General features: G+C 45.5%; 1 protein-coding gene across 3 annotated transcripts in view; it reads left to right on the forward strand.

The window, feature by feature from the left end:
- Positions 1-886: 886 nt before the first annotated feature.
- The window catches only part of LOC146860776 (cell surface hyaluronidase-like), a 665,184-nt gene continuing 653,846 nt past the window's right edge, over positions 887-12,224 (forward strand). Inside the window, exon 1 of one of the 3 annotated variants that reach the window (XR_014978861.1) lies at positions 887-1,050. The gene's annotated coding sequence lies outside the window, so the exon portion shown is untranslated. The remainder of the gene's footprint in view (positions 1,051-12,224) is intronic. The other 2 variants (XM_085644718.1, XM_085644719.1) reach the window with 2 other exon arrangements.

The raw sequence follows: 12,224 nt of genomic DNA on the forward strand, positions 1-12,224 counted from the left end.
TCGCATTCAGTAAAGCCATCATGGATCTGTGGAGTTTGCGATGACAAACTCCCAGCCCATGTTCTAAATATAGCTTCACTACACTTACAATATCTAAGAATGGACTTACACACTGCATGGGCATATACCTGTGGTATAGTACACCCTGCCATAGGGCTGTGAGGCCTGCTAGAGGGGTGACTTACCTATGCCGCAGGCAATGTTTGTGGGCATGGCACACAGTGTGTATGTGTTTGGAGAGGCGTCTCTGAGGGTGGCACAATACATGCTGCAGCCCTTAGAGATCCTCTCTGGTCACAAGGCCCTTGGTGCCACTTGTACCTTTTACAAGGGACTTATATGTGGGCCAGAGATGTGCCAATCGTAGAAAGAAAAGAACGGTTTTGGGAAAGACCACAGGCACTGGGAACCTGGTTAGCAGGAACCCAGTGCACATTCAGTCAAAGTGCATCAGAAATCTGACAAAAAGTTGGGGGTTACTGCAACAGAAACCTACTTTGGGACAGGGTATTCTAGGGGACTAATGGGGCGCCACACTCATTAACCATTCCCCCTCCCCTTAGTATATCGCCCTCAGCTTCTGCTTAGAGAGAAGTCTGCCAATAGACATCAGTATGTCCCATTACTACAAGTTTCCTGCCGGATGGTGTTAAAAGACAGCAGCGGTTCACTGACAGCTTCAGGGACGCGGGGAGGGGGGCAGGGGGTGCAAGTTTAGCTAGAGAGAGAATACAGACATGCGGGAGTGTGGAATCATTTAGTTGCAATGCTATGCGGGGGGTGGTCGACATGAAGAAGGGGGGTCGCACATTCTCTGCATGTCACTGGATCTCACGTTGTGAGACAGGAGCTGGGAGAGGGGCGGGGCGGGGGTTGTCCTCCTCCGTCCTCTCCTGCCCTGTCCTGCACCGAGAGCGCAGACTGCCAAGGACCGTCCAGAGGAGACCGTAGAGCCGCTGGAAAGGTAGCAACCTCCGACCCCGAGAGGCGAGGAAGAAACCGCTTCAGCTCCTTCCCAGCAGCGGGAGCATCCAGCAGGAGGGAGGTGAGGTATGAAGTGGGCTGTGAGGGGGAGGTGCACGGGGAGGATTTCATTTGAGGGTCTGAATCTTATAGGGGAAACCGAGGGCACAGATTTTCCGGTTTATCAACTGTGAGCGGCTCTGGTGCTCCAGCCACGTTTAAGTGTCTGGCCGCATTGCATTATGGGGCTTGTAGTCCGCGTTTATAATGGAAACAATACCAAAATTAAAAGTAGTATAAGTGAGAATGGCAGGATGTACATGTTACCGCAGGCGTGGGGGCAACTAGTAGCTCATGAGGGGGCGGGGGATTGTAGAGTAAAGGACCGGGCAGACAGAGAGAGTGCCGGGTAGGACTGGCTCATTCAGTCCTGCGTTGGTCTGAGCTGGGGGTCTAGCCTGTAGTACCGCCCAGAGCTCCCATTTGGACCGACTCTCTTCCTTGGCGTCCACACGCCCCCCACCAGGCTCCGCCCGCACACCCCCCTAGACCCCCAAGGGCCTGTGGCGGCTAAGGGAGGGAGGAGGGGAACGACCTGGGCTGACGTCAGGACAGAGAGAAAAGTCCTGGGGGCAGACACACTAAAAGAAGGAAGGAGGGGTGAAAGCAAGGAAGAAGAGAAGGGAAAAAGCAGGAAATTAAGAAGGAGAAAGAGATGGAAAGCAAATGAAGAGAGAAGAAAGGGGGGGGGGGAGAAGCCCAATGGGGTGAAGGAGGTCAAGAGTATGTGGAGAAAAGCGGGGGTGAAAGGAGAGGTGGACGGATCCAGGGTGGTGAGGGCAATAAAGGAGAGAGAGGATGAGACCAAAGAGACAGATGACGAGGAAGGACGTAGAGTGAAAGAGATTAGCAAAGAGAGAGAAGGGCATGCAGCGGAGTTAGGAGGGGAGTCAGGCAGGCAGCGGCAGAGGCGCACTGCTGTTAAACGCTCAGAGTCCAGCAGCTAACTAGAACTAATCACCATTCGCTGCAGAAGAGACTCCCTGCGATTGGCCTGCCTTCTACTACTCTCAAGTGGGGTTGCTCTTTCCTGAGCAAGGGGCCCCAGTCTGTCCAGGTCTGAGCCTGTGGCGTCCCCGACGGCCGGCCATTGGGCTCTTCAGTGTCTGTAGGCTCCTCTGGCTGGTACTGTCAGGGCCTGGGGCTTTGATATTGCAGAGTAAACAGATGACACTCAGTTAATTGTTTCCAATGATGAAAACTGAAGCAACAAGAGAGAGTCTCGTGGGATGGCTGTCCCACGGCAGCAGTAGACTGGGTGCAGCCTCACTGCCTGAAGCTCAATGGGGAGAAAACAGAGATCTTGGGAAGGCTGACGGTGTTCAGAATAACTCTTGGTGGGCAGTTTCTTTGGCACCGACTCGAACCCCAAAAAAGCAGCTAAGAACCTGGGCTTTCTGATGGATGGTTCCCTTTCCATGAAAGACCAGGGCCGTGTTATGTGTGCGAGTTGTTTTGGCATCATGTGGCTATTTTGCCGAATTTTCAATTGGATCCTGACTCACTGGCGTAAAACTCTGTATACAGGCCCTGGTCACCAGTCAGCCTGGTTCTGGTAATGCTTCATAAGTAGGTGTGGCCGACTGTCTTTTTACACATCTGCAGAGCATCCAAACTTATGGCTGTGTGCAAGATTTGCAACCTTCCCGCCTGGACCTTTGTATCGGCCACTCTTCATTCTCTTCGTTAGCTACCCGTGCGCAAGGCAGCCATTTTCAAATTGCTCTGTCGTGTATGTGCATTAGGCAGTTTATTCTATCGGTCCTCTGGCTCTGATAAATAGAGTTTATTTCTATAAACCCTCCAGAGCACTCAGGCAGCCAATCAAGCGTTCACCTTTACCAGGGCTCTCATGGGTGGACGATCCTTTACTTATCTGGCAGCCACTCACTGAAATGCTCTCCCCCTCAAACTGCACATAACCTCTGATTCAACTAAAACTGCTAAAAACTTGGAGCCACATGTACAAAGGTAATTGTTTGCGATTACCAAATAGCAAATGTTTGCGATTCACTATTTGGTAATCGCAAACACCAATGTACAAATGTGTCTTTGATACATTTTGTGATTCTCAATGGGTCGCAAATAGACCTAGCTCATGAATATTAACGAGGAAGGTCTAGGTTTGTGACCCATTGGGAATCAATAAAATCATAAGGATGGTAAACTGCTGGGGTCAGTAGGCCACCATGTCTGTGATTGCTTTTCAGTAAAGAAACCTTTTATTTTTTGGGAAACTCAGCTTGTTTTCCTTAAAGAAAAACGGGATGCGTTTAAAACAAAAGTTTTCTTGTAATTTTTTAAGAGAAGGCAGTGGTCCATAAGACCACTGCCTGCTCTTTAAAATGTTTTTACAAATATTTACAAAGTTGAAGGGGTATCTTAGGGACACCTTCCCATTTGTGAATGTGTTACCACCTACTTTAAATAGGTGGTAAAACGCAAATGTTTTGGGACCGCATTTCAGTCGCAAAACATTCACACATACCACTGCTATTCTTTCTTAGTAAGGAACACCCTAAACATGCTCCTTCCTAATACCGAATCCCAATTTGTGATTCAGTAATTGGTTACTGAATCACAAATAGCGCTTTGCACATGTGTAAAAGCCTTTTTGCATTCACAAACGTGCAGATTCACAAAAAGCCTTTGTAAAATGGCCTTCGGTCGTTTCCCTGCACGTAAGCTGTTCGTTGTGCCTTTCTCCCTGATTACGTCATTCTCTTTCAGTAAAAACTTTGCCTAGCACCGGGATTACCCTTTGGGGATAAGTGTGACTTTATAATATTATAAATTTAAATTTAAGATCCAATGTGTTTCAATGCCACCAGTTTTATGATCCCTATCCTGGGGAGCTCTTGGCAAGTCATGCAGATTGCTACCAATTAGAGAACGTAACTCAAGGACAGTAGCGTAGCTCGGGTGACATGGGCCCTAATACATGTAAGTAAAAAATTGGACTTCTCACATTCAAGTTTGGTATTAAAAGACAGGAATATTTGGAGTTCATGTGGCCGGTTGATCCCTGGCCACCAATGCCACTTCACCTGTGTACTAATGATCGCTACAGCACTACGTTTGTGTTTCTGGGTTTAGTATTCTACCTGTATTTCCTCTCGTCTAGCTCCAGCCCTCTCTCCTTTCATTTCTTCCTTCCTTTTGACACTCTCCTCACTATCATGCCCTCTTCTTCTACACCCCTTCTCTCTCATCCTTTTCTGCTTCCTCTCATTCCCACCTTTTCGTCTCCTCTCTTGTCCTCCTTCACCCCTTGTCCCCATTGCCTTTATCCCACTTCTCCTTCATATTCTCTCTCTCTTTCTCTTCTTTTCTACTTCCATTTAATCTTCCTGTTCTCCCTATCTTCTAACTCCCTTTATCTTTCACATCCATATCTTGACTTCGCTTCTCACTCTCATGTACATCTCCTTCCTTCCATTCTCTACTAGCGCCTTTTCTTTCTCCTCACTACTCCCTTTTACTTGTTCTTATCAATTTTGTCTCTCTACCTCTTACTTATTCTCTCCTGGCTTACTTTGCCTCTTACTTTTCATCCTCTCCTTTGTTCTTCCCTTTCCTCGTTGTTCTCCATTTCTTCTTGCTGCCATTTTTCTTCTTCTTCCTCTTCCTGTCAACTCCATCGCACGTCTTCTTTTCTAATTGTCTTTCTCCCTCTGGCCTATCCATTTCTGACCTCCCCCTGTCTGCATTCAATCTCCCCTCTCAATTTCTCCTCTATCTCGTTCCTTCCTCTCCGCTTTTATCACTTTCTATTCATTTTCTGTTCTTCATACCTTTTCTTACCTCTCTGTCTTCCCATTCCCTGTCCTTTCGGTCTTCTTGGCCATTCTGCCTCGTCTACTCTTCCCCTTTGTACTGCTACACTTCCACCCCACAGAGCCCTGCCTGTCTCCTTTACTTCCCCCGACAAAGGCAAGCGGAGATCTAGGCTTATGCAATGACTCGTAAAAGATAAAGTGGGCTTCTCTAATAAACTGAGGCTGGTGCAAGGCATGCTGGGGCCCCTCAAAATCCTGGGCCTTGGTGCCACTACTCCGGCTGCACCACTGATAGCTATGCCCATGCTCACGACATGATGTTCGTCTTGGCCTGGGTGGAGTTTTGATGTGTCAGGAAGAATGGAGAGGGAACAGGAAAATAATTAGAGAGAGAGAGAGAGAGAGAGAGAGAGAGAGAGAGAGAGAGAGACTGACGGAAGGACAGGAAGGCAGTCAGGAGAGAGAACAGTTGTAGTTGAATGAGAGTGGGAGACTCGGGACACTAGGCACATAGACAACCAGGCCCACCTAGTCCGCTTTTTTCACTCCCTGTTGTAATAGTGGTGATCCAATTGTGTAGTCATCTTGTTCAGGTGTGATAGGATATAACCCAGGTGTTTAGGGCTACGGCTCAAGTCCTGGTGTTGTTAACATATTGTTTAATCGCCTTTCTATTTATAACCATTCTGTTTGTTTTGCAGTAATATTTGGTCATGTAATCTGCACTAGGCGAGGGAATTAATTTTCAATAAAGCATTTTAAATATAAAATGTGGCTTTTCTGATTGGATTTATGAGGAAAGAGGCTTCAGAACTTGCTGATGCAAATAATCCTGTAGTCTTCTGAAACTGATTGTTGCCCTATAAGCACCATCCTCCAATAATGAGCGGGAGGTTCACGAGTTACAGTCCGCCAGATTGATTGTATGACTGAGACACGCATGGCTAAACCATGCGTGCCTCTACAACACTGCCTGAATAACGAATGAGTCTTAACAGCGCATTCCTTTACCATGCATGGCTTTACCATACAATTTCGTGCTAAGGCATGACTGGTAAAGGGATTTATCTGGTAAAGATCACACCCTAGCCCCAGCCCAGAGCTCTAAAAACAAACCCTACCCCCGAGCCTTAAAAACAATCTGACCCTCCAAAGTCCTAAAAACAACCCTGACCCCCTGAGCCCTAAAATCTATCCCCACCCCTATAAACTACCACTGACTCCACCCACCAAAGCCTGGCTCCAGCCCCACTTATCAGACCACGTCCCAGAGCTCCATCTCCCGATCCTTCCTTTTCCTGGACTCTCCCATAAGCGCATCTATGCTGCGCACTGCCTTAACCACGCATATGCGTGGTTAAGGCATATGCAACATTGAGGCAAGCGTGGTTCCGCTTGCAGGGAAACAGTATGCGTGGCTCAGCCCATGTTATAAAGGCTGTTTCCCCGCCAGATTCCCTAACTTGTGTTGGTAAATTGACTGCTGCTCTTTGCCAAAGGGTTAAGGTATTTAAAAATACACCAGTAAACCTGTAAAAGCGTTTCAGAGACTTTCCCCCAATGAAAATCATCTACAAACCACCGGGAGGGTCACCTTCAAACACCTCACCCACGCCTACAAACCACTCAACAACATCGGACTCAAATACCTCAACGATAGATTATCCTTCCACGTACCCAAGAGAAACCTCCGCTTCGCTGACCTCGCCCTGGCAGAGGTCCCCCGCATCCGCAGAAACAGAACAGGCGGGAGAGCCTTCTCCCACATCGCAGCCAAGACCTGGAACGAGCTCCCTGTGAACATCAGACGCTCCCCGACCCTGCACACGTTCAGGAAGGACCTCAAGACCTGGCTCTCCGACTGATCCAGAGCTGGCTCCCCCCCCCCCCCCCCAGCGCCTTGAGAGCCTCACGGGTGAGTAGTGCGCTTTATTTACCCCTGATTGATTGAGTTACGGTGGGTAGGGATGCTGTTCTACTGCGGAGGGATCTGGCACAGGTTAGCAGGGACCTGGTGGAGGTGTGTAGAGTATTTCAGTCATCTTGTATCAGGGAGCTTATATCCTGTCCATGTGTGTATATGTCTTGGGTAAGGTATGCAGGCATCTTGGATATGAATGTGGGTGCTTGCCCCTGGATTTGATAATCTGACCGATGTATGCAGCGATATGACCCAGGTGTCAGGTGATCTTGGTCACATGTGTAGCGATCTGGTCTAGGTGTACAGGCATTTGGTTGATGCGTTGAAATATTTGCCCAAGGCATGCAAGCATGCGGTTCACGTGTGCATTGCTCAGGTGAGAAGGGATCAGGTTCAGTCCCTTGTGGATCTGGTCCAAGAATGCAGAGACCAAGTCCAGCCTGGCAGTCGTGTGGCCGGGCTGCTCTGAAAAAACCCTAACTGGGATCCGGTGAGCAGCGTGGAAAGAAATGCAGAAGAGTGTTGCAGGAAGAAACTTTAGAGTAAGAGAAGGATAAATATGAGGATTTCGACACAAACACGGAAACTGCCTGTAAGGCCAGAGGCATTATACAAAGACAGCGCTGTCCGAGCAGCCAATCTCCCAACGCGCAGAGTGAAACGAAGGCAAAGTCAGTGAAGAGAGCCTTGCCAGACATAACCTTAGCAGAGCAGGGGAAGGCAAACCATCATGAATTAAACACAAGCATTAATAAAAACGTAGTGCGAAGCCGGGCAGTGATGAAAAGTCAGCGCTGCCCAAGGAGCCAAAAATGAACTAGTAAAGCTAAGCAAATGCAAAATAATTCACACCAGTGAATGAAGGTCTAAGAGCTGGCAGGGCAAGGAACAGCACTGCCTGAGGCAAAACTAAAGTACACACATTCTCTACAGGCCAAAGTGGCGGTCACTGGTCTTTCTTCAGCTACCCCCAAAATGTAACCAATTGAAGAACGGGGTTAACCCTCCTTCAGCAAACACTACTGCGCAATGTAGTTTGCAACCAGACCTCTTGAAGTAGACAAGGTAAAGCACTCTGACGTGGATGATGGAACACTCATTCTTCCCTGACTCACAGTCCCACGTTTCATGCACTAGGTCTGTGGGTGTCTTGTAATCAGTTCTCCATCTGATCATATAGTTTATTTCACTCCAATCTGAAGTACCGAATATCTCAAACAACACAGAGAGGAAAGTCACACATTAAAAACTGATACAGTGTAAATATAAAAGCTTTCCAGATAGTTAGGAAAATCGGTAAGCATAAACGTATCTGACGAACCACAGCTAACAAGTGCAAAAGTCTCTTTGCGATTTAATAAATGGCTGAGAATACGTGAATTCGTGGGCTGCTAGGAGGAGAACACACAAGTAGTGTATGTTCAATGCTTCAAGGAGTTTTGCGTAATAAATATTGAAGTCAGAATATCAATGGTACTACATATCGAGGACAAAATAAAAAATATATCAAAATATCTAAAGTTGAGTAGGTCTAGATTTTCTACACCTAAATCTACATATATGTTCCTACGTGGTACATGTATCTTCAGGCCATACAGATGTGGAGTTAGGAATAGTAAGTCTATACTTCCCTAAATGCACTTACCTTTCGACATTTTGACCCTCGGTTGTCTGTCTTTGATATGCTTGTATGTCGATATTTTTCATGCTGATATTCAGTACTACAATCCTTCAAGCACATGGATTTTAGTCATTAACCAGGAAACTATGCCGCTTGAAGACTCCCTGACAGACCCTCTCATGCTCACACATGACCTTTGGACGTGTCCAAAGGTGAAAGTGGGCAATCCAATCAGATCTTTCAAAGTGAAAGGCTACATTTCTTACAATTACTCCTAGAAGGAAAGAGAAGGGAGTAAGACATTTTTTGTATCTGGTATATTATGGATCAACTCCTAGTTCTGTCATACTAAGATTATTCACAGTCAGAAAAGCTAGCAACAAAACCCAGTTATATAATTGCTTAACACAACAAAGCCCAACTCTACCAGAGAAAGTATTTGTATGTGTGTGGTATTTATAAAGAGTGGACCTAGCTGAAAGTCGGTGGTGCGCTGCATAGGGTAAGTTGCAAGGATACAGTCAAAGTTTAATTGGAGGGGAAGCTGTTCTGTGGATTATAACTGTTCATGAGGTAGGTGAGTCCTCTCCTCTTTCTTAAATTGGAGCAGAGTTAGGGCTGTCCGGATCGATACATAGATGTTCTTCTAGATCCTGGGTGCACAGATGGAGAAAGCCTGTTTGCTTGTTCTTTCTTTTTTGCACCTCTTTGTCTCCAGGTTGATAATTGTGGGTATGACACTGGAGATGGTGACGTTGTGAGCTGGGTAGGCAGGGATGCTGTTCGTGATGGCTTTGAAGATGATGCAGCTGAATTTGAAAATGGTGTGCCAAGGGGAGCCTGTCGAGTTCCACCAGGGTGGAGGTGATGCAGTTTTATATCTTAATGTGGTGTGCTGCTGTATGTAGGATGCCCTTAAGGGGGTCAGTGTGGAATCTGTAAAGCCCGTGCAGCAGGGCATTCCCATCTTGCAGATGCAAGAAAATGAGCACTTTAACAGCAGTTCAGAGGTCAAATCTGAAAGGAATAGTTTCATTTTTTTATCTTCTTCTTAATCAAACTTATTTATTCCGTTTGGCACAATGTACAATATACTTTACATAGTTAACAATATTTTCGCGTAATTGTGGCAAACCAAAAGTATACAATCGCATTACCATCCTTGGCAGATCACAACATATCAATCTATTTATTTTCATAATGGAAGATGGCAAATCACATTTTTGTCAGATTATGGGTAGCTACTCTAGATTGCCTCATTATTTCAAGTGTAGTGAGAGCTGTACCATCAGTTGTCGGGTGCTCCCTTCCATAATTTACATATTGGGGCTACACTGTTTCAGAATAAGGGACTGCGTTATAGACAACATTCCATGATTCAAACATTCCACATTTTGTTTACTAAATGCTCACTGGTGATGCTACATTTGTCTTTCAAAAGTGTGCATTTGACAATCTTGTGTATAGGAGTCTTTGAGTCAGGAGTTCACACGTCGGTGTTAGATGGCAGAGTAGTCCATCCCCAGCAGAAGCCAGGAAATCAATCGAATGGTCAAGCAGTATGAAAACATAGGTTATATTGGGAATCATTGATAGAATACTTTCCCAATATGATTGAATTCGGGGATATTGCCTTCACATGTGGGCCATAGTCCCCAAATCTTGGCAGCTTCTCCAACAGTGGTTTGAAATACCAAACATAGATCCCAGTCTAGCTGGGATGATGGACCATCTCCACATTATTTTGGTTGAGTTTTCCTTATGTTGGGATCATATTGATGAATTTTAGTATATGAGGACCTGGGCCTTCTGGTATTTATTTGTTGAGTTCTGCTTTACATCTAGTCATATATTTATGTTTGTTGCTCATAGATTGTTTTTGGAGGTTTCCAGATACACTGGATATCCCTTTCCTTATTTGCTTGAGAGTGAATACGGATTCAATTGGCCGCCACACCTTTCAATTCCTGTCCAATGTAGTAGTTGATTAGTTGTAATAATTGACAATTGTCTCTTGGAGATAAATCAAACGTTTCCACACAGGTGTCTCTGTTAGGTAGCTCCACATCAGCACGCACTTCTCCTAAGCTAGGAGGAGCCCCATTACTCCGAGTCTTAAGTATAGGATCAGTCGTCTATGTTGTCAAATCTGGGATTGATAATATTGAAGGTAATGCGGAGGGATGCCTTTTCTTTCTCTAATAGAGAAAGCTGGTACCGGGCCATCTTGGTTTGTTGTCAATGCGCCACTTGGGGGTGAGCTCAAAGACCAGGGTGAATCCAAGTGCCTTCGCATTGGGCAAAAGTAACTCTTGGGTTTGACCTTTGTTGCTTAAAGACTGTGCACTCATTTATTTACACTTGAGTGTCTGCCAGGTATGGTGCAAGGTTCATGAGCCAGACATCACCATCAGCCTTGTGTGAAGGCCTGACTGCATTGCATCTATCGTTCTGGGCCTGTCTCTGCAGCTTTCATTCTAGGTGCACGCCATCACCTACCATGCTTATTTACCATTGGTTTCTGCTTCCACTTTTTTTTTTTAGCCTTTATGCTTGTAGTAAATAGTTGTTGTGTCATATTTAAAGACCAGAATGAGAGTATTGTTAGCTGTGTCGGATTTTACATTTGTGGTGGAGAGGCTGGTAGCTAATAATGTTTGTCTCTCTCCTACAGGTGAAATGTTTAAATCTGTCTGCATCATGTTTCAGCCCACAGAACAGTATTGCAAGTTCCAACCATGTCCTATACTTTTACTGTGCTTAGTTTACCTAACCTTCTTTGGAAATGTAGATCCTATGGGGAGGAGGGGTCTCCTGCTTTTGATTAAGATGGTTTCAGCGCCAGCAAATATTGATCAGTACCCCAAAGATGGGCACATCTATTAAAAATCCACCCTAATACTGAAAGCTCCACTTTGATACTGTATCTCTTCTACTTACATATTTTTACAGTTTTCTATTACTTTCTGTTGAGACGTGTTCTCCCAGCACATTTGACAGATATGCAAATCGACTGGAAGAAATCCTATTTTACTGATGTGAGATCCCAGACGTGAGCTCTAATATCAAGGGCAGCTCTCTTTATGAGAGTGACTGTTGTCCTCTCTATGTATCTTTTTTCATTAGCCCCCGTAAAATAGCGGTGTTCTTGTTTTATCCCCCCTAAATGTTCTATAATGTGTTTGCTGCGCCTTTTGATCTGCATTTTGTTCATCCATTTCCCTCTCCTCCACACTTTTTTTTTTCTTTTATATTATTTTCGAGTACTCTCTGTAACTTCTGCATATTTCATTTACTCTAACCGCTATTCTCTAATGTTTTACTTTCTTTAAAGTGTGTCTCTCATACACTGATGTTCCTTCTCAGTTAGTCGCCATTTTACTGTAATAGTCCACTTTCATTTCTGTATCTCGCACGCTTTAATATTTCAAATCATTTTTCTCTCAGTTTTCTGCCCAGTTTTACTATGACATAGAGTAGGCAGCGTTGTCAGTGTTCTCTTTTTTAGCAAATAGGTGAACTGGCGCATAGAGACATTTGCCCAGAATAGCACAATTTGGTAACGTGCCAAACCCCGGAATACAAGAGCAGTGTTTTGCCTCTACTGCCAAAGACGTAACAACCATTCTACACTGTGTCCTTCTAGTTCCTTTCTCCTCTTCGCTGCGATATTCCTCCCCACTGCATTCCTCTATGCCATGGACTGTGTACTACTGCAACGGGTGTCTTATTTGTCCGTCTTTTTTTCATGCATCTTTAACACATCTTTTTCATTCGCTGACAGTTTCTCTCACTCGGTGAAAGAGAATCATTCTGCCACTCTTCGGGCCCACGCGGGAGGCCGTGACAGACGCAGCAGCAGCTGTGCAGGAAGCTGTTG

The sequence above is a fragment of the Triturus cristatus genome, chromosome 3_1 (genome assembly GCF_964204655.1).
Source record: "Triturus cristatus chromosome 3_1, aTriCri1.1, whole genome shotgun sequence".
Classification (NCBI taxonomy): Eukaryota; Metazoa; Chordata; class Amphibia; order Caudata; family Salamandridae; genus Triturus; species Triturus cristatus.